Genomic DNA, 20133 nt, shown 5'->3' with positions numbered 1-20133 from the left:
ATTTTAGGACAGTTTAATATTAGTTGTAAGGTTTAATTGTACTGTTCCACAGAAGAAGATGATGTATAGATTTTAAATTTATAAATCAAAAGGAAATGAAAAACAAAGCAGCCCCCAGAATTTCAGATCTAGAGAGCACTAGATTCTCCCCCAAATAATCTTTATCTTTGGGGACATAGTGGCCAAAGATGTGTCTGGGATGTGAGACAGAAGAGTTGGTCAGAATGCAGCTGACAACAAGATCCACATTGTCAATGATAGAATAACAGATCAGAATGAGATGCATTAAAATGTATTGCCAACAGAATCATAGAACATGACCAGCTGATGCATTAATGGTGGAAGTAGAAAATGCAAGAAGAAAGTGCAGAGCAGCATGTGAAGCAGGAGAAGAGAATGCTGTCATGAATATTTGTCCTTATTTCTACCTGGTTTCTTTTTCTGAAATACACTTTTCATGTTGTTCAGTCCAGAGGGATGTTTTGCATATTGTTCTATAACCTTATGGATGAGAGTGATAAGTCTTCCAAATTAGGCCAGTCTGATCTTGTTTCCCAGATTATGGTGATTATTCTAGAGACTGGCAAGTAAACGAAGACTGGATGAGATGTTCCTTCCTGTGAGGTTTTTCAGATGGAGGTTGGTGAGGAAGACTTTTTATTTATTTTATTTTTTCTTTTAATTTTATTTTTTTATAAACATATATTTTTATCCCCAGGGGTACAGGTCTGCGAATCGCCAGGTTTACACACTTCACAGCACTCACCATAGCACATACCGTCCCCAATATCCATAACCCCCCCCACACCCCCCTCCCCCCATCAACCCTCAGTTTGTTTTGTGAGATTAAGAGTCACTTATGGTTTGTCTCCCTCCCAATCCCATCTTGAGGAAGACTTTTTAAAAATTTTCTTCCTTTCTGCCCATAGGACCTATGTGATTCAAGTCCAAACCACTAGCAGCCATTCCTTTGCCTCCTTGTATATCTCCTTGGACTGCAAAAAAGATAATATGGACTGTGAACTAGAGAAAGTCTCAGAAAGAATTCAATTCCTTAGTTGTGCTAGCCATTTCCACTTTCTTCCTGTGTTTTGGGTCTCTGTTCCAATAAACACCCCATTTCTAAGATAATGTGAGTAGCTTGCATGCATAGTGTTTACCAAAGGATACTGAAAATTGTCATATTGGGAACTCTAAGGGGCACCTGGGTGGCACAGTTTGTTAAGCATCTGACTCTTGGTTTTGGCTCAGGTTGTGATCTCAGGGTTGCGAAATAGAGCCTCTGTCAGGCTCTGGGCTCAGTGGCAAGTCTGCCTGGGATTCTCTCTCCTTCTCCCTCTGCCCCTCCTGCTTATGTTCTCTCTCTCTCTGAAATAAATAAATAAATCTTTTTAAAAAAAATGTCAGGCCAAAATCTATTTTAGGGGATAACTAAATTGTAGTTAATTTATTTAGAGGGAGGAGTGGAGCAGAGGGAGAGGGAAATAGCAAATCTTAAGCAGGCTCCACACTTAGTGGAAGAGCCCAATGGATGCGGGGGGGGGGGGGGGGGCTTGATCTCACAACCCTGAGATCATGACCTGAGCTGAAATCAAGAGTCCATTGCTTAAGTGACTGAGTCACTCAGGTGTCCTAAATTGTAGTTTAAATTCTCATACGTAGTTAAAACATTAGAAAGGAGAATTAGGAGATTAGATTACACAGGATTCAATTTATTACTATGTTAGAGCAAAGACATATTTTATTTAACAAAGATAGCTGCACATTTTTGTTGTTGCCACCAGAAAAAATTTACTCTGAGGAAATGAAACAATTTTTTTTCAAAAGTTTAGAGATTTAAATGCATAAAGTGTGATACTTATCATAAAAGCCACCTACCATCATGGTATTTCATGATTTTAAAAGAAAAAAAAAATTATGCACATACTTAAGATTGAAAAATATCTTCTGAGTACATACAAAGAATATTTTTTCTCATGCTTATCACAGTTCTATTCTCAATCATTTGAATGCAATTTACCATCATCATAACGTTCCAAGGGAGAGCCTATAGAGATTGTTGTGATGTCAAATTGCTATATGAAAACAATTTTGATAAGCGCATGGACACCACATTATAATGACAAATTATAATGACAAAATGGTTTCAATGTTTCCATGGAGACCAAATTACAATGTCAAATTGATGGCAAAATGAGGTCAATACAAATCTACACAGACCAGATTGTGATGTTAAAACAATGCAAAGCAATATCACCACAGGTCTGGGGAGACTATGCTATGATGTCAAGATGATGGGAAAGCAATATCTAGGATGATGTCAACACAGAAACAGAAAAGATGTCAGTGGAAATCTCTACAGCATTCTTCATGATGACAGTACAATAGAGCACTGTTATTAATGCAGATTTAACCAAAGGTAAAGTAAATTTAGTGAAACTGGGAAAATGAGAAAGCTTATCTATTTCTATTTCTATTCTGATTCTAATATTATTTCATTTCATGTTCTTAGAAACTACGTGCTTAGTCATGGAAGTTAGAGTGGGAAAACTAAGCTATGTTACTCAGTGGCAGAAGTTATTTATTGAAGAATCTGTTTAGATGTAAATTACTTTCTTCATTTACAATACGACTGTGAAGGGACCCACAGGGAGACAGTCTGATTAATTCAGTCCTCTCTGGAAGGCTTCACTGGCAGACTTTTCTGTGGAAATGTCTTTGGGGCATGCACACCCCTCCCCTTGGGTTGGTTGTCATACTTTTTAATTCTTCTTTCTTAAAGATGTTAAAATATTTACATTACATTTTTGTATTTTATAAATTATAAGCCAAGTAGTTTAACACTTCCTTAAACCTGCCCTTGTCAAAAATAGTATGAAGCACCATGCTATCTTCACTGATGCAGATTATTTCCATTTGTTCTTAAATAATAAATTATGTTGATGCAATTTATCTTGAATAAGTGCAATAAATATTTTAACCTAATGCTAATGTCAATCAGTTGGATGTTAAATGCAAATGGGAGAGAACACATTTATTATGGTTTCTCAACTCAAATTATTTTTTCTTCCCATCCAATGGTAAACCTGACTTCTCATAGAAACAAGAGACAATATGTTGTAATGTGGTAAAAAACATTCTGATTATTTCAAAATAAACTTTTGCTGAATTAGAAAAAAGATTACAATTCTTTGCTATACTGTTTTGCGTCTGTTATTTTACCCAAGTGTAAACCTTCCAAGGTTTGTGGATTTACCATTTTATGTAGTGATTGAGCCCACGCCTCAGTACGCAAACTCATTTAACCGTGTTGACTAAATTAATGGATGATTCACTTACATTCAACAAACATATTTTAGTTGAATACTACGTGCCAGATAGTATGCAAGGTCAATTAAATCAAACGGTTTTAGAGATTTGTTTACAAGATTTGCCAATTGTTTTAAAATAGCTCATCATTTAAGTTGAATTGATTCATCTGTTCTGTGAGTGCAGGAATCTCTATTCCTTAGGCTTTAGCTTCTTTTTCTTTTATTTTGCTTTCCTTTCCTTTTTAAGGGAAAGTAGATAAAATGATATCAAGAAAGAGTTTCTTGAGACCTCTTGTTCAAATTAGTTAATGTGATACAAGACCCCCTCTGGGTGGACAACACAGGTCTCTCTTCAAGAAATAGCACCTAGGGTGCCTGGGTGGCTCATTGGGTTAAAGCCTCCACCTTTGGCTCAGGTCATGATCCCAGGGTCATGGGATCGAGCCCCGCATCGGGCTCTCTGCTCAATGAGGAGCCTGCTATCCCCTCTCTCTCTGCCTGCCTCTCTGCCTACTTGTGATGTCTGTCTGTCAACTAAATAAATATAATCTTTAAAAAAAATTAATAGCACCTAATTTCAGTCATTTTTGAGGGGGTTGCAGATCCACGGACAAAAACATGCCAAGACCAGCTTATTTGTCCAACTGAAACCAGTTCAAATTACACATGAAGAAGGAATGTAATAATAAGAAGAATGATAATAGTAATAAGTAACAGTAGTATGCAGATAGCTTTCCCAATGCAGAGGCTATAGAACTTCTCTGGGATAGCAGCTCTGCCACTGTGTGAGTTCATTTATCTTATGGAATCTGGTTTTGTTTTTTTGTTTTTTTTTTCCCCAAGGTACTGAAGACAAATAAGAAAGGTGGGGTGAACAAGAATACTGCCTGTCTTCCTCAAGCTGTGGTTTTAGAGTTGCAGGGGAGAATACAAAGAACTGTTCAACTTTGTGACACTTTAGGACACCTAAATGTTCTTATGAAGACCCATTAGGCATTCATGGCAATAGAGTCTACTTTGTATGTGTTCCACTCAAAGAAAAATTGTCACAGGATTTGTGGTATCGATGTGACAATATTTTCTCCAAATCCAAAGGACAAATGAGATCTCCCTTACAAATCGCTTTGATATCCCATTATCACTTATGAAACACAACTTCTTAAAAATCATGGCCTACAACCATGTCAGACTTCTTAGATTTTTTGTAAGGTCAAATATTATATAAAGTCATATATTACCTAAAACAGAACTATAGAAAATGAGATAGAAACATAATAGATTCTAGATGGAGCAGAACTACTTGAAAACACTGCGAGGGAACAAGGTAACCAAGCGATATGGTAGGCATGCAAAAGATGAAATCAAGAAAGGAGGCATACTTAAACTCTCTCGATTATTCTTTATTTCTATTTCTTATTCTCTATCACATACTTTTTGAGTGTAGCTCATTATAAAATTGTATCTCTATCTCAAGTTTTCATACAACACCTTGTACAACAGAAAGTTCTGGCCTTTGCCCCTAGCTCCTGGGAGGTAAATCAAAGCCCTTGGATGGTCCTTGGCAAGGGTGGCTCTATACTTGGAGACCTTGTCTGATAGTCTATGCTAACACAGTTATTTATGTTGTAGACCTTGGGTCATGCAGTAGCAGCTTCATCCATGTGAATGAACCGCTATACCAATATGACCAACTAGCAATTAAATACTTACATTATTAAGCTCCAGTGACCTTCCCTGTTTGGCAATACTTCCTCTGTTACTGGGAAAAGTAAGTGAGGAATCTGGCTACCAATTAAAGATCCATGTATGGGGGCACATGGGTGGCTTAGTGGGTTCAAACCTCTGCCTTCAGCTCAGGTCATGATCCCAGGGTCCTGGGATCAAGCCCCGCATCGGGCTCGCTGCTCAGCAGGAAGCCTGCTTCCCCACTCTCTCTCTCAGTCTGCCTCTCTGCCTACTTGTGCTCTCTGTCTAATAAACAAATAAAATCTTTAAAAAAAAACACAAAAAACCCCATGTTTGATTATTTTAGGTCTGACCATAGGCAATTGCAAAGGCTTTACTTGGCAGGCCTTATGGAGCAGAGTTGCCCTCTTCACACCAAATTTGGTGCACAGCCAGTGCATGCCAGTCTCTGAAGGGATTTGCAATCAAGGGTTCAGGCCTCTCTGGCCTGTCATGCTCTTTTGCATATTTACGTTCTTAGCCTTGGCACCTTCATTCCTAGGTCTCCTGAGGCCCTTCTACTAAGGTCCTTTTAGGTGCTTCTGTTGAGGACCTCTTACTGGGGGAGGAGATGGGAACTTTAAGATACTTTTCCCACCTCTCATTCAGTACCTAGTACTTTACCACATCCAGTCCTCTCTCTCTCCTCCTCAATATCAGGATCCACAGAACTACTGGAACATTTTGTGCAGAGCTCCTTCAAAGGTGAGAGGAGCCCCATGTCTGGCTGATCTATCTGATCTTCAACCAGTAGCTATTCCACATGGGAAAATAGAACATGATGAGTCAATGCTTTCTCAAGCTTCAGATTGTTGATTAGATCATAACAATAATTATGGCTTAACATTTTTTTTCAAAGATTTTATTTATTTATTGACAGAAGAGATCACAAGTAGGCAGACAGGAGGGCAGGAGAGAGAGGGGGAAGCAGACTCCCTGCTGAACAGAGAGCCCAATGCGGGGCTCGATCCCATGACCCTGGATCATTACCTGAGCTGAAGCAGAGGACTTAACCCCCTGAGCCACTCAGGAGGCCCCCATGGCTTAGCATTTCAGTTTGACTCGTTGCTGTAATTGGCTAGTAGGATACTTGGCAACTCAGTTTTTTCTCTCTTTTACCTCAGTGGAACTCCTGTAGGTGACACCTCCCCACCATTCCCAACTTCATTGGTAGAGGACAACTGAAAGCCCCTATCCTGGTTCCTGTCCTATGAGCCTTTTCCTGTTGCTAATTTCAATATGTATTTGTTCATTGTAATAAATTGTCCCATTGAGTATAATTGCTCTACTGAGTTCTGTGTGTCCTATTGAATTACTGAATCTGAGGGTAGTCTTGGGAACCTCCAGATCATGCATTTAAAATTATATTAAGAAAAAAATGTGTGAATACTGTTTTTAATACAGGTCTATATTTTCTAAACCCAAATATAAGAAATCAGAAAAAATCTCCAGAAATATATTAAAATTTTGCATAGTGTCATTAATAGGATATTACAATCAAAGGCTCAAACAGGGTAGATGTATTTAGCTATGGTGAACATGAGATATGAAAGTGAAATAGTAAAATTATAGCAGAATTATTGGCTTTACAAAATGGATTTTCCTTTTAAAAATGATTTCTGTAACTACCAATATTTCCTGTAACATTAAAAGGCCAAAATGGGGGGCGCCTGGGTGGCTCAGTGGGTTAAGCCGCTGCCTTCGGCTCAGGTCATGATCCCAGGTCCTGGGTTCGAGCCCCGCATCGGGCTCTCTGCTCAGCAGGGAGCCTGCTTCCTCCTCTCTCTCTGCCCGCCTCTCTGCCTACTTGTGATTTCTCTCTGTCAAATAAATAAATAAAATCTTTAAAAAAAAAAAAGGCCAAAATGGGTATTTCATAGTTGGAAAGTCAAATAGTAGTCAATTAATTCAATGTGCAAATTTTTATATGAAAAAACCATGGCATAGAAGATTTGTAAGACATGGTTAAGATTGCAGATTAAGTTAATGGCCAAGAACACTTGAGTCTTCTGACTTCATACCAGGGTTCTTTAGATAGATTTTGTGTTCAAAAATTTACAGTGAATAAAAATTATCAAAATTAAATTTCCAAATTTTCTACCACATTTTACACATAATTTTGGGAGAAAGGAGATGGAGATTTACTTCCATAATTCTTGTAAATTCATCAGTTGATGTGTGTAATGCTGAAATACACACAAAGCATTTGTTGTTATTGTTGTTTAGGGTTTTAAAAATAGCATACTTCACATACAAGACATGGGACAGAGGAATAAATTTTAATGACTAAATTCATATTCTTGCAAATTTGTTATTCAGACCGCAACCAATGATAAACTTCTTAGAAATAGGTACTGGATCAGTAGGACTCTGCTATCTTCCCATTTCTCCAGGTTGAGAAACATGTTTCTAAGTTCTACTCAGAAGTTAAAAGACAAGAATCATGCAAATCTGGAGAATAATCTAGATCCCTATGAGGATTAAAAAGCACAGACATAAAAGAATTAAGGAAAGGACTATGAAAACTAATTTAACTTCATAGCCTAGTACTAACCAGCATGAGCAATTGGAAAGTACAAGAAAACATAGTAAAAATTAAGGAACGTGATTGGTGAAGGGATTATAGTATAGCAAGAAGGGCTAATTGTAGGGTCAGAATTTTCTTCTAGATCAAAATAGTTGCTAAATGTAAATCTTGTGAAAAGAACTTGTGGGAAGTAAGAATTCATGTCCCTTGGCATTCCTGATAAGAACAAGAAGAAAAAACCTAGGAAAGAAGCAAAAAAAAGGAAAGTTAGGAAACAATAATGTATATGAGAGTTACTGGTTTTAATGAGTGTGGTAGTGGTGGGAGGTAATGAGAAGTGGTGTGATTCTAAATACATTTTTAAAATAGAGCCAATTTTATCAACAGAATTGTGTAATGGAGTAGATGTTAATGGATTGATCCCATGTTTTTGGCTTGAACAACTTCAAGAATGGATGTCATTAACTGGGTTGGGAAGACATGTAAGAGAAGCAGTGTTCGGAATTAAGAGTTCAGTTTCAAACATGTTAAGTTACAATAATTATCAATATCCATGAGCAGATGAATAGTAGGGAGTTTTATATAAAATTGGAGAAGATGATAAAAGATGGGGATGGAAGTACAGTTGGGAGACTTCCATTTTTGTTTGGTCTTTAAAGCCAAAAACTAGAGGAGTCATCAAGGGAATTAGTAGAGATGAAAGGAAAAGAGTCCAATGGCTAGCTTCTGGGGCATTCTGAGATTAAGAAGTTTGGGATATGAGGAAGAACTAGTAAAAAATACTCAGAAAGTGGGACCACTGGAATAGAAGGAAAACGAAGAAGCAGTGAATTTCTGAAAGCTGAGTAGAGAATAAGTTTGGGGAAAAGGGAAGAAATCAACTCTATCACATGCTGCTGAGAGGTAAGTAAAGTGAGAACTGAGAACTGATCATTAGGTTTAGCATCATGGACATCACTGGCAAACTTGAAAAGTTAATGGTATGTTGAAAGCAAAGCCTGATTGGCTGAATTGAAGGAAGACTGGGAGGAGAGAAGTTGAGGACAGGAGTATAAAAAACACTTTAGTTTTGCTATAAGACAGAAAAAAAATCAAATGGATCTGGAGAAGGAATTGGGATTAAATGAAGTTTATTTTTTTCAAATATTAGAAATAACAGGACAGTTGTATGCTGAGAGGAACAATCCAAGATTCAATAGAGAGGTGAGGTTCTATGATGCAAGTGAAATTCCAGAGAAATAAGGATGTTTCTGCATGTGTGACAAACTTCAATAATCAATTCATGGTCAGTATTGTTTCAACCCACTTCACAACTGCCAGAAGTGGAATAGTTGAAGTAAATTTCAGGTACATGTAATTTTATCCATAAGTGTATCACTCCTATTAATCACTAAAATTTAATAATAATTCATTAATATTGAACATTCAGTTTATATTTAAATATCCTTGATTTTCTTTGAAGTATTTACTGTTTGTTTACTGAATCAGAAACAAATGGGACACCTGGATGGCTCTGTTGGTTGAGCGACTGCCTCAGCTCAGGTCATGATACTGGGGTCCAGGGATGGAGTCCCACAACAGGCTCCCTGCTTGGCGGGGAGTCTTCTGCTTCTCCCTCTGACCCTCCCCTTCTCATGTTCTCTCTTTCTCCCATTCTCTCTCTTTCTCTCAAGTAAATAAGTAAAATCTTTAAAAAAACTGGAAAAAAAGAAACAAACAAAATTCACCCATTATAACAAGTCAATAGTCTTTCTTTTAGATATATATATATATGTGTATTTATATATATGTACAATACATATAATCTATCTCTACCTATGTATAGAGAGAGATTCCTAAACGTCTTTTAATCTACTCACTCTTTTCCCTTTCATTTTCTCCTTCCCTCTCTCCCTCTCCCTTTCTCTCCTGTCTTCAGAGGTTTTGTTATACGCTTTTATCTGGAGGCACAAAAATGTCCAGTAGCCTTCATTGTAATGATATTACAATCAGTTAGTGGATTCAGTTGTTGTCAACCTAAGCCAATTACTGTAAACCCTCTCTTCAGCTTTTCACTTGATGGTTTTAGCAGGTGTTGACAATTATTACCCAGATTCAATGTCTTATTAGAGATTACTAATTGATATCCTAATTATATTATTTCTTCTCTATTAGCTGAAATACTTTTATAAAGAGAAACTTCCTTTCATCAACTATTTGGTTACTCAAAGATAGTAATCATATGGTTGAGGCTGGATATGTACAAGATTCTTGTCCCCTACCAGGTTTCAGCATAGTTAGTACCCTAAGAAACCTCTAAAGATGAAATATGTGCTTATATTTTTACTCTCATCATGAATTCATAGATCAAAGAATAAATTTTGTTATATTTCAATCCACTGTAGCTACTATGTATATAACAGTATAATCTGAATATCATAGTGTAATAGTATACAAAGGTATTCCTCATTCCTCTTTTACTGTGTCTGTACAGTACAGTTCTCCATTGTAGATATACCATAGCTTATTTACAGAACTCTCTATTGATAAAACTTTGGATTATTTCCAGTCTTTAGCTATTACATATTTAATAATCATTAATATCTTTAAAATTTAGATTATTCACTTAATTTAGGACAATTTCTCTCCCAAGAGAACATTTGTATCTTCATTTCAGTGCACATTGACTTAACCTGGATCTTCTTACAATTAGTGTTTTCATGATTTCAGTTTTTATACAACACTTCAAAGATAATATAAATTATAAGACTAGTTACTTTGTTAAAAAAAAAAAAGAAGCTATGCCTAAGACAACCACTTGGAATATATCCAAAAGTTGATTCATTTGATAACAAAATATTTTGGATGATTAATGTGTTGAGGAATTCAATTGAAAATAAATCAACTCACTGCCCTTAAAATGTGGTTTTAAAATAATTTATATCTTTGTGGAAATCAAAATAAGAAAAAAAGTTGATTGATAAGTTATTTGTAGTCAGAATAAAATATTATTATATCATTAGGAAGTCACCACTCTATGTTTTTGCGTTTTTTAAAAACCATATTTTGTTTATAGTTGAAATCATAAACACACATACTTAGAAGAAAAAAACTAAAATAATGATTAGTTGCCTGTCCTTTTGAGATGCCAGCTGCCTGAATGTTAGATACAATTTCAAATGATGACTTTACTTTTAAAGTAATTTTCACATCCCTGGTTTGTCCATAGTTGTTTTTTTTCCCCTTTCAGTGTTGAAAAGAATCATTATTCCCATCCCTTCTCTTCCTTTCCCTTTTCTTCTTTCTTTCTCTCTCTTTCTTTCTCCCTCTCTCTTTCTTTCTTTCTTCCACTACTTATTTTAATATATTAATATATTAGATATATTAATATATTAAATTAAATATATATTAAATATATAATATATAATATATATTATATATAAATATATTAAATATATTAAAATTTTAATATATTAAATATATTAAATTTTTTAATATAAAAAAATTTCCCTTCCTAAATTTTATTCTTCTTCAACCTAAAACTAGAGTGCATTTGTTATAAAATCATGATATACAAATTTCGTACCAAAAATGATGGCTTTTAGGTATCTTCTTCTGGTGTATTTGCTAAACAGAATGATATACAAATGAGATATCCAAGAGAAACACTATTTATGAAAATCTGTGTTCATTGAATCATAAATCATTTTTAGATTTCTTTCTCTCTCTCTTCCTCCCTTCCTTCCTTCCTTCCTTTCCCTCTTATGACAGAAAAACAAATGTAAATTAACCTGGGCTGGGGAGATGAAATTGGATAAAGGAATTAATTGATCCACAAAGGAATGAATGAGATGTAGATCTAGTCTCAGGTATGGGTCAAACAATTCAGGACTGGGATTCCCTCCATCTGTTGGGTCAGCTTCCTATATTAATTCCATTCTCAAAAAGACTCATTCTCTGCTGGTCTCAGGAGGACTGCCAGCAGCTCATAGGACTGTGTCAGAGATCAAGAGTCTTTATTTGAAGGTTTCCAGAATATACCCTGAGATTAATTTCAATGAGATTCACTATGAACCAATGTCTGGAGTCAGGGGAATTCAATGTGCCAGTTTTCTTTGGCCTGAAACCCTCACTAGATACCATGTTGAAAGAATCAGGGAGCAGTGGATTCTAAAACAAAATTCCATCTTTTATTTGTAAAAGGACTAATGGATGGAGGAAAACAATAAAAAAAAAATGTCTTAAGAGGTTCTAATAACTGCCAGTGTGTTGAAAAAAATTGTCCTAATAAGTCAACCCAATGTCTTAACAAGGTTTATTCTATGCTTAAATCTTCTTCATTGTTTAGAAGATGTCTTAGTTTTTGAAACCAACATTGAATACTGCATTTAGGGTATTAACTTATTTATGAGACAAATAAGGTTGAGAAAAAGTGAGAAAGTTAAACACTGCTTTATTTCTTTATGAGCTTCTGCTTTCCCTGGTTCTTTTCTTTCATTCCTTCCTCTTTACTTTTTTATATTCTCTTTTTCTCTCCATTCCTTACTCCATATTTCCCTTTTCTTTTCCTTTCTTTTCTCATCACTTCTTTATCTTTCATTTTCCATTTTCTGATTTCTCCTTCTCTCCTTGTCTTTTTTCTTGGCTGTGCCTTCTTCTCATTCTGTATTTTATTTTATTATTATTTTTTAAGATTTTATTTATTATTTGACAGAGAGAGACACAGCGAGAGAGAGAACACAAGCAGGGGGAGTGGGAGAGGGAGAAGCAAGCTTCCCAGAGAGCCTGATGCAGGGCTTGATCCCAGAACCCTGGTATCATAATCTGAGGCAAAGGCAGAGACTTAATGACTGAGCCACCCAGGCACCCCTTTTCTCATTCTTTAATCAGATTCAAGCTGAGATTTCATCTCTGAAATCTCCTTCCCATCTTTCTAAACAAAAGGGTAGAGACAGTGTGACTTAAATTAATTCTTAATGTAAAAAAAAAAAAAAATGAGTGCTAGACAGACCAGACTACCCTGTGCTCTGGGCCCAGTTTTATCAAGGTTCTTAACATCAGTGATCCTGGTCACTTCTTTTTCTTCAAATATTTTTACACATTTTCTCTTCGCTGGCATATAGTGGCAATTATCTTACCAAGATTACCAAAACTAAATTTACCAAGATCACTTTACAAAGTAATTGGTATTACTTTGGAAACACTTGGAAATACTTTACCAAGATTACCAAATCTTACCAAGATTACCAAACTAAATTCAGTTTATCAATTTAGTCTTACCTTAATATTAATTACCTTGTAGCACTTTGCAGTTTAATTTCTCCAACTTTAAACATTTTCTTTATTAATTTTCAGAACACAATACCTCACTCTATCCTAGATAGTTTTCTCCATTTTTATGAAACCACAATGCAATAACTCTCGGTGACATTCAATTGCCGTATACATGCTCATATGTATTGTCAATTTTCTTTTTGTGTCTGTAGGTTCTTTTATCTATTTCCTTCAGGAGAAGAAACCAGTATAAATATCTATATCTCCAGCAGTTGGCAGAGTATTTTACATAAGATTCTTTGTAAATAAGCTTCTGACTGACTGATTAATCTCTTCTACCATCAAGTTTTATAAATGATTCATTCAAAAGCAAGTGATATATATGCAAGAAGAAAACTAAAATTTTAGCATATGAGTTTCTCTTTAGCAAAAAAGAACAAAATATATTTTTGCAGCAAATCTTTGTATAGAAATGAATTGGGATTCAAAACCTGATAACTATATTTCATTAATTTCTATTCAACATACATTTACTGAGCAACCACTTTGTGACCCTTTGAGTCACACTCTGAAATTTTGAGTCTTGTTTAGCCACATGGCTGAAAGAACACTGTTTATAATGAAGCAACTTGGCTTTGAATTCTTGATCTATCAATTTTTCATTATGACCTTTGAAAAGTTGCTTGACATATTTTGCTCTTTTCTGGTTTGTAAAATGGAGTTATTAACATGTATCTCAGGAGATTTTCTGAGAATTAACTGTGATAGAGCACATGCAAGAAGTATAATGCTTTGAAGAGCTTTCTGATATAAATATACCTGTTGCTGAGCTAACCAAGCTTCTCCAGCATCTTGTCCACTATGCCCCTCCCACACTCTTGCTGGCATTCTTTCTCTCAAAGAAATAAAGGACATCCTAAAAAATAATAAATCCACTCAATGAATAATTATATTGAACATGTTTTCAAGTGATTATTAGTAGTTTATATATCTTCTTTGGGGCAACATCTATGCAAATATTTTCCCTTTTACCACTTTTCCTCTTTTTTGTTGTTCTTATAAGATTTCTTTGTGTCTTCTGGATAGAAGACTTTCAGAAGATTTTTTGTTTGTTTTTTGTTTAGAGAGAGAGAGAGAGCAAGCAGGAAAGCAGGTTGGAGAGAAGGGCAGAGGAAGAGGAAGCGAGAGAAACCTAAGCAGGTTCCGTGCCCAGTGTGGAGACCAGCTCAGGGCCTGATCTCACCATCCTGAGGTAATGCCGTGAGCTGAAATCAAGAGTCAGATGCTTAACCAACTGAGCCACCCAGAATCCCCTGGATAGAAGATTTTTATCAGATCTATATTTTACAAATATGTTCTTCTCTCAGTTTGTAACACTCTCCTTTTAGATGGTGTCAAGGATGATGTTGGGATAATAAATGTTCTTAATTTTTATGAAATCCAATATATCACTATTTTCCCTCTGAGGATTATGCTTTTGCCATAACATCTATGAAATCTTTGCTTAGCCCAAAGTCACAAAAATGATTTCATGTGTTTTCTTTTAGAAGTTTTATTTTGGTCTCATGTTTAGTTTAATAAACTAAATAAAATTTCTTTGTATATTAAATATTTAAATTATAAAATTTCTGAAATATTCCTGCAATACTTTAAAAAAGAAATATGTTTATTCAGAGGAAGAATCAATTTTATTAAAAATGCTAACAGAAAGTTCATCAGTATTTTTCTAATGAACTTCATGAGCAAATGCTCAAATTTTTTTTAAAGATTTTATTTATTTGACAGACAGAGATCACAGGTAGGCAGAGAGGCAGGCAGAGAGAGAGGAAGGGAAACAGGTTCCCCGCTGATTAGAGAGCCCGAGGTGGGGCTTGATTCCGGGACCCTTGGATCATGACCTGAGCGGAAGGCAGAGGTTTTAACCCACTGAGCCACCCAGGCGCCCCAATGCTCAAATTTATTAGGAAGAACAACTATCTAAAAAGTACACTTCAGGGGCACTTGGGTGGCTCAGTGGGTTAAAGCCTCTGCCTTCGGCTCAGGACATGATCCCAAGGTCCTTGGATTGAGCCCCACGTCGGGCTCTCTGCTCAGCAGAGAATCTGCTTCCTCCTCTCTCTCTGCCTGACTCTCTGCCTACTTGTGCTGTCTGTCAAATAAATAAATAAAAATCTTTTTAAAAAATTTAAAAAATACATGTCAAATGTGAGAGACTTGGCTTCCAAAATATCAAACTTTATTTTCACAACATAATAATTAAAATAATATAGTACTAGCCAGTAATAGAAAATAAACCAGTGAAATAAAATAGAAAATCCAGAACCAGACCTCATGCATATGGAAACAGCATCTGATGGAAACTGTATTGCAGATCAACGAAAGAGTGAGAGACTCTCCAATAAATGATGTAAAACAACTGGTTATCCATATGTGAAAGATGAAATTGGATGCTTACTTCTTATCATATATAAAGTGACTCAAGAGAATTAAATAGTTTGTGAAAGAGGCGGTATTTTAATCATTTTGGAATAAAATAGAGAATATCATAATATTCTCAAGATAAACACAATTTTAAAAAAGTCAATGTCTAAAACATAAAAATGATATTTAATTAAGCAATTTTTGTCATTCAAAAGAAATCATGAGGAATGTGAAAATGTCATCTACAAAGTCTTGAGAATATATTTATACAATTACCAAACAATTAGTATTGAGAATATATAAAAAAATATTACATGGCAGTTATAAAATGAGGAGTAAAATACAATGAGAAAATGGGCAAAGAGTAGTAGAGAGCCTAGAAAAATAAACACAAAGTAAATCAGTATGTGAGATATTCAACAACTTTAGGAATTTAAAAAAATTCAAATGAGGACCACAGTGAAGAGTTTTTAGCACTCAGTTGATAAAACCCCCCAATTTTAATAGCATTATGTATTATGAGGGCATAGAACTGTATAAACTTTTATACATTAATGGCTGGAATGCAAAAATATATATATATAAATTGCTACCAGCCTTATAAGAAAATATGTATTATCTTACAAAATTAAACATTCACATAACCTTGAATCCATCATTTCCATGCCCAGGAATATAACTTAGAAAAATCTTTCCCCTAATATTATCTCTTTTGAGGCAAATAAAATCATTCCATCACTTTTACCATTTTTTGTAGAAGCAAGTCATTAGGTCCAACCTACACTCAAGTTAAGATGATTACTCATAGTATGGATATTAGGAGACAAGGATCTTTCGGTGCTATTTTAGAAGGTGCCTACAATAATCTTCTAGAATCTATGTGGTTTTAAATCTATAATCCATTTACCTTTAATTTTATGATTCATTGATACTGACTTCTATAACAATTCATTTTTTACTGTGATGAGAGTGAAAAGTCAAATTTCATTCTTTTCTCTGTGGATAACCAGTTGTCCCAAGCACCATTACTTAATAATACCTTCCTTTGGTTATTTCTCTGCAATGACATTCCTATCATGAATCAAATGTTCACATGAGCTTGGATCCATTTCTGGATTATCTGTTTCATTAATCTATTTAGCTATCTTTGTGACAATACTACATTGTTAACATCTTAATTAGTGCAGTTTTATAATTAAAATATGCAATTTTGTAGTTTAAATTTTTTATTGTTGTTTCTCTTAAAGAATGTTGTGATCATTCCTAACACCTTCCAGTTCCTTTTATTATTTTTATTATTTTTTTTAATTTTTTATTTTTTCAGCATAACAGTATTCATTATTCTTGCACCACACCCAGTGCTCCATGCAATCCGTGCCCTCTACAACACCCACCACCTGGGTCCCCCAACCTCCCACCCCCCACCCCTCCAAAACCCTCAGATTGTTTTTCAGAGTCCACAGTCTCTCATGGTTCACCTCCCTTTCCAATTTCCCTCAACTCCCTTCTCCTCTCCATCTCCCCTTGTCCTCCATGCTATTTGTTATGCTCCACAAATAAGTGAAACCATATGATAATTGACTTTCTCTGCTTGACTTATTTCACTCAGCATAATCTCTTCCAGTCCTGTCCATGTTGCTATAAAAGTTGGGTATTCATCCTTTCTGATGGGGGCATAATACTCCATAGTGTATATGGACCACATCTTCCTTATCCATTCGTCCGTTGAAGGGCATCTTGGTTCTTTCCACAGTTCGGTGACCATGGCCATTGCTGCTATAAACAGTGGGGTACAGATGGCCCTTCTTTTCACTACATCTGTATCTTTGGGGTAAATGCCCAGTAGTGCAATGGCAGGGTCATAGGGAAGCTCTATTTTTAATTTCTTGAGGAATCTCCACACTGTTCTCCAAAGTGGCTGCACCAACTTGCATTCCCACCAACAGTGTAAGAGGGTTCCCCTTTCTCCACATCCTCTCCAACACATGTTGTTTCCTGTCTTGCTAATTTTGACCATTCTAACTGGTGTTTTGACCATTCTAACTGGTATCGCAGTGTGGTTTTAATTTGAATCTCCCTGATGGCTAGTGATGATGAACATTTTTTCATGTGTCTGATAGCCATTTGTATGTCTTCATTGGAGAAATGTCTGTTCATATCTTCTGCCCTTTTTTGATATGATTGTCTGTTTTGTGTGTGTTGAGTTTCAGGAGTTCTTTATAGATCCTGGATATCAACCTTTTGTCTGTACTGTCATTTGCAAATATCTTCTCCCATTCCGTGGGTTGCCTCTTTGTTTTGTTGACTGTTTCCTTTGCTGTGCAGAAGCTTTTGTTCATCTTCGCTTTTGTTTCCTTTGCCTTTAGAGACATATCTTGAAAGAAGTTGCTGTGGCTGATATCGAAGAGGTTACTGCCTATGTTCTCCTCTAGGATTCTGATGGATTCCTGTCTCACGTTGAGATCTTTTATCCATTTTGAGTTTATCTTTGTGTATGGTGTAAAAGAATGGTTGAGTTTCATTCTTCTGCATATAGCTGTCCAGTTTTCCCAGCACCATTTATTGAAGAGAGTGTCTTTTTTTCCACTGTATATTTTTTCCTGTTTGGTCGAAGATTATTTTTATTATGTTTTAAAGATTTTGTTTTATTTATTTTTTTGAGAGAGAGACTGTGAGCAGTGGTGGAGCAGAGGGGAAGCTCCATGCTGGGCACAAAATCCAACGGAGGGCAGATATCCCCACTTTGAGGTCATGACCTGAGCCAAAATCATGAGTTAGATGCCCAGCTGACTGAGCCAACAAGGGACCTCAACACCTCCCAGTTCCTTTTAAATTTTAAAATCAGTTTTCTAATTTTCATTAAGTGGGATTGTGTTGTATCTTTAGATGATTCTGGAAGAATATTAACATCTTTACAATATTCAGGCTTTCAATTAATAAATATGGCATATATACTTGATTTTATTCAGGTTTTCTTTAATTTCTTATAGTAATATTTTATTATTTTATAAGTAGAAATTATACACATATTTCATTAGATTTACACCTAGAAATTGGATAAATTTCTGTGCGATTGTAAATTATTTTTGTGGTAAACAGAATTCTAAAGATGTCATCTGCCAGAATCCTACCTTCTGGTTATTCAGTCAAACACCAATCTAGGCATTGCTGTGAAGGGATTTTGAAGATGTAATTAAGATTATGGAGTTTGAAACAGGGAGATTATCATGGAGTATCCATAGATAGATAGATAGATAATCACTTGTGGCAAAGAAATTTCTCTGGCAGAAGTCAGAGAGATGGGATGAAGGAAGCAGAGATGAGACATGGCAAGAAGGGAAGGTCCAAGAGATTTGAAGCAAAAGAACTAGACCACCTCCTGCTGGCTTTGAAGACAGAGGAAAGGGGGCATGAGACAAAGAATGTGGATGGCCTCTAGAACCCAATGTCCATCAAGAAAACAGAAACCTTTGTCTTTTAATCTCAAGAAACTGGATTTGATCATTTCTCCAAATGAGCTTGGAAGTAGTTTAATCCCCAGAGACTGCATAGAGGAATGTACACCTGCCAACAACTTAACTTTCATCTTATGAAAGCCAGAGACTAGACCAGCTGAGCCAGGTCCTATCTTCTGATCTACAGAACAAGTAATTCATTTTGTTTTAAGGGGCAAAAATTGTGATATTTCATTAGGGCAGCAATAGACAACCAATATATTTTCTTACACAGTTTTATTTTCTAATTCTTTGTTGCTGGTTCATGTATTCAGTTGATTTTTGTTATATTGACTTATTTACATAAATGAGCTTATTATTAAACTCATTAATTTATTTGGATTTTTTATTTTTATTTTAAAGATTTTATTTATTTATTTGATAGACAGTGAGAGAGGGAACACAAGCAGGTAGAGTGGGAGAGGGAGAAACAGGCTTCCCAGTGGAGCAGGGAGCCCCACGTGGGGCTGGATCCCAGGACCTTGGGATCATGACCTGAGCTGAAGGCAGCAGCTTAACAACTGAGTCATCCAGACACCCCTATTTGGAATTTTTTAGGTATATATTTATTATTTGCAAAAAATGGCAATTTTACTTATTTTTCTAATCCAAAGTTCCTTTATTTTTTGAATTTTACTCTATTGTTCTAAAACTTCTACTATACCTTGGTATGTAAATGATGAAAGGGTATTTCTTATTTCTTCCTCAAATCCAGGTAAAAATTCTCAATATTTCATTGTTAATATTAATACTTTATATTAAGATTTTTTAATTCTTTTTATCGGACTAAGAATGTTTCTATTTATCTATGAATTCCTATATAAATTTATGTTGAATGTTTTCAAATATAATATCTGCATCTTTGAGATGACTATTTTGAGATGATTCTTCTCATTTTTGTCACTATGGTCATTATATTAATTAAAAGTATTAAATCAACTTACATCCTCAAATAACCAACTTTTATTATAATTTATTTATATATTGTTGTTTTTTTTTTTAAAGGTGTTTCTATGATTATGAGTGGTAATGTCCTGTAATTTTCTTTCTTGTAATGTCTTTTTCAGGTTTCACTGGCAAGTCCATGGTGGCTTCATAAAACAAGTTGGAGAAAGTCCTTTGTTTCTAGTCTTTAAAATAGTTTATGTCAAACTGGTATTATAATTTTCTTTCTCAGGGTCCTGGGATTTGATTTGGTTTCTTGATATCATCTAGGTCTACACTCTCTTTGTGTAATTTGTAAAACAACATTTTAAAACCAATGAATTTAAATGTATTAATTGTAAATATTATTTGTAAATGGTGAAAGGTATATAGTAATGTTTCCTTTATAATTTTTGACATTGATAATTCATATTCTTATTTTTTGTGTGTGTTTTTAATAAATCTTTCCTGATGTTTA

The sequence above is a fragment of the Lutra lutra genome, chromosome 4 (assembly GCF_902655055.1).
Source record: "Lutra lutra chromosome 4, mLutLut1.2, whole genome shotgun sequence".
Lineage (NCBI taxonomy): Eukaryota > Metazoa > Chordata > Mammalia > Carnivora > Mustelidae > Lutra > Lutra lutra.
This window is presented reverse-complemented; position numbering follows the sequence as displayed.